Genomic DNA, 3,875 nt, shown 5'->3' with positions numbered 1-3,875 from the left:
CTTTACCAAACTCACAGCAACAACAACCAAACTCACAGCAACAACAACCAAACTCATAGCAACAACAACCAAACTCAGCGCAACAACAACCAAACTCATAGCAACATCAACCAAACTCATAGCAACAACAACCAAACTCACAGCAACAACAACCAAACTCACAGCAACAACAACCAAACTCACAGCAACAACAACCAAACTCACAGCAACCACAACCAAACTCACAGCAACAACAACCAAACTCACAGCCAGTAGCATCGGTTCCCCTGAATTTGTGTCCAATGTCATCTACGTTGAATGTGTAAGAATTTCACTCTGGACAGAATGTGTCTAATATTCCAAGACTCAAGGGATTTACATGCTGTGTTGGGGGGAAAGTATAAGTGGTGTATGCATGGCTAATGGGAATCATGGTGTACCTGTAAATGTGAATCAGGTAACCACCGTGTGCGGAATGCTTGTAAATTCTTGTCTCTACTCTAGTTTATAACAAATAGGTTAATTTTTGTAATGCTGGTATTAATTTGACTTGTACACTGTACACATCCATAGTTTCAAAGGTTGAATGGTGTAAAGTAAAGTTGATTATCTGACCACAGGAAGGGTAAGTTACTCGGTTCATTGCTCATGGTTCAGCATGACTAAAGGTCATGAGGATCTACCTCTGGCCATAACTCGTCAACTGGACTTCAGATGTTGTGTGGCACCTGAGATTCACAACAATACATGGTGGGTGCAGGGGGGATTGAAAATGAGAATGTTAAAAGTGAGAGAAGGAAGAGTACCAATAATGATGTGAGAAAAATGGTGGTGGTGTCACTTGGAAGCATGAAGGGAAAGAAGTTTGGGAGGTGGTTGGAGTAAGGAAAGGGAACGGAAGGTGCATTCATGGAGTGGGAGCCATTCAAATTCCCAGGCATTCCAGGGTGAGTCAAAAATCCTGACATTTTGCATACGTAATAGATGGCCATTCAATGCTTCAAAGCACCACAAATATATAATATGAATAATTTGTTTGTGTGATGTGTAGTCAGTATGTTAAAATATAATATATCACTATCTTTAATGACCCCAATTAATCCCACCTGCTTGTGCCTCCCCATGGTGACGATGTACTTCCTGTGATGTGGTGACCAAACCTGTACACAATATGATAAGATGGGCCTCACTAAATTCCTATACAGTGTTAAAACCACCTTTTGATTTAAACCCCCCATGCATACTACCTAAAACCCTGTTTGTTTACCTATCATTACCTGGCATTGTCCTCTCTGCTTACCCCCATACCTATTACCACCCCCAGATCCTTGTCCTGTGTGACATGCTCCAAGGTTGCTCCTTGCATCATGTAATCTCTATTTTCATCATTCTTGCTCATCCCCAGTACATTTGTTTAGGTTAAACTGTATCTGCCAATCTGTTGCCAAATCTGTTAAATATAACAAGATTTTCCTGAATCTCGTCGTTACCCTCTCTGCCATCTGCCTTACCTCCAAGCTTTGCGTCGTCCACAAATTTGGGTACTCTACTCACCACCCAGTAATCCAAATTGTTGATGTAAATTGTGAATAATAATGGTGCTCATACTGACCCCTGATGTACCCACAACTTATATCCTCCCAGCAATACGTGTACCCACTCACGGCCACTCTACGCTTCCTATCACTGAGGCAGTTTCCAATCCATTTAGCTACATGACCATCCACTCCACAAGCCCTCACCTTGTCTAACCACCTCCTTCCCATGTGCAGGGGTGTAGTGCTGCCGGAGCACAGCGGAGCGCAGCTTCAGCACCTCAATACATCCGTGGTGGAGTGTAGCTCCACAACCACAACAACAACAAAAAAAAACACCCACGTTCACCATCGGTTGAGTTGTTGTATTTTGTCTACTCGTGGTTTTTTAACTCGTCTCCCTCCTCTGGACAAAAAACTTGGGTACGTCCATACGTTGGACACTTGCTCTAGGGAGCGATATGATAACGACACAGGTTACATGCGACACAGACTCATATTGATTACCAAATACGTACATAATGGTGCAGAAGAGAGACAAACCGTCCAACCATTTTATATCCAGATTTAGTGAATTGTCTTCTGTTTACAAAACAAGTACAAAAAGTTTTAATTAAAACAAAACCCGCGTCGATGTTACACAATGCCTAGATGCAGCTGTGCCTATAACGTCGATGTTATAAGCACAGGACATTCCTATTGATTCGATTACTTGATGTTATTTTTGTGCAAAGTGAAAATATATCTCGGCAATTTCCCGTGTGTGGCGACGAATTTTAAATATATCTCGGCATTTTCCCGTCTGTTATTTCAGGCGGTGTATGACTGACCATGCCGCGATTAAAAAATATATATATCTCGGCAATTTCCCGTGTGTGGCGACACGTGAACGAAGCTATGCTCCTCTCTCCACATTATTGTGACGACGTATAAATTAAATATTTCATCGTGACGATTGTCATCAAATGGACGAATCTATCTATCTATCTATCTATATAATTATAAAATTGAAATCTTGCGTGTTTGTATGTAACATTCGATCGGTCCGGGGGCATGGCTTACCCCTTTGAGAGAGTAGTAATATCCACCATTTTATTAACTCGCATAGCTTTGGGGCCTGTTTTGTAGGCCCGTGGTGTCTTGCTCTCTCTCTCTCAGTTTTATTTCAAATCAAATTCGATATATCATTTCATTTTTCACAGTCGCTAACATAGTTTTAGACTCGGTTGAAAAAAAACGGGAAGAAAATCCGATGAAAGTTTCCGTTTATAGAACGAAATGAATTCTGAAAGGCTTGTATCTTCAAGGCCATTGAGTCTGTTTCACGCCTTTATCTTCAATCTAAGTCGCCATCTGATTTCATTTTTATCGATGGTTTTAGACTCGGTAAAAGAAATAATTGAGAACACTCACGCACACACGGGAAATTGCAGAGATATATTTTAAAAATCGCGCCACGTTGATATACGAAAATACACTGCCTAAAATAACAGGCATACAGTATATATCTTCGTCATTTCATTCAACATTATTACCCGGAAGTAAAATATGTTTCAGGAAATTACCGAGAGATATTTCTTCGATTTATTTTATTATTTATATGCGCATACACTTTAAATAGGTTTATTTGAAATCTTTAATTTTCACAATGTAATTTATTTGTCATTTGATGATCGGCAAAACGAAAGCACAAACACAATACTATTTGCAGGAAGAATGTCGTATCAACCCTCCGACGGCGCTACAGACGCGGACAACGAATCACACCTCACGTCTATGGACGCGAATAGCAACATCCGCACGAATCAGTCATCAATTATTTTCATTGACGCGCCTGGAGGCACAGAGAAGACGTTTCTTATTAACCTGATTTTCTCTAAAGTGAGAGCGAGTGGAGAAGTTGCCCCCTGCGGTGGCCTCATCTGGCATAGCTGCTACCCTCATGCCTGGTGGAAGAACAGCGCACTCAAGGTTCCAAATCCCTCTGACACCGAGGGAAGATGGCGTATGCAACATCGATAAAAATTCCACTATCGCAGACCTCTTTCGAAGTACAAAACTCATCGTGTGGGATGAGTGTCCTATCATCAGGAGAGAGTTTCGAGTCTGTGGATCGCACGTTGCGTGATGTATGTGACAAAGACGAGCCTTTTGGAGGGATCTTGACGATATGCTGTGGTGATTTCCGTCAACGTGATCGGAGATAAGGGCCGAAATCACGTGTCACAGGTAAGTGATTTAGAACGCTGGAGAGGTGAGCCTTATGGCTTGCTGGCCCAAATAATCTCCCTGATGATGTCCAGCGTTCGCTTTATTTCTATTCTCATATCTATTCAAACTGACATTGACCCAACGGGTCAT

At 41.6% G+C, this 3,875-nt stretch overlaps 1 long non-coding RNA gene across 1 annotated transcript; it reads left to right on the top strand.

The window, feature by feature from the left end:
• The first annotated feature begins 903 nt into the window (after positions 1-903).
• Positions 904-2,051, top strand: LOC137426204 (uncharacterized). Its single transcript, XR_010984208.2, has 3 exons — positions 904-926; positions 1,304-1,348; positions 1,752-2,051. It is a non-coding gene; the product is annotated as an uncharacterized LOC137426204 (long non-coding RNA).
• Positions 2,052-3,875: the final 1,824 nt, after the last annotated feature.

This window comes from Myxine glutinosa, chromosome 4, assembly GCF_964187855.1.
Source record: "Myxine glutinosa chromosome 4, kmMyxGlut1.1, whole genome shotgun sequence".
NCBI lineage: Eukaryota > Metazoa > Chordata > Myxini > Myxiniformes > Myxinidae > Myxine > Myxine glutinosa.
This window is presented reverse-complemented; position numbering and strand designations above follow the sequence as displayed.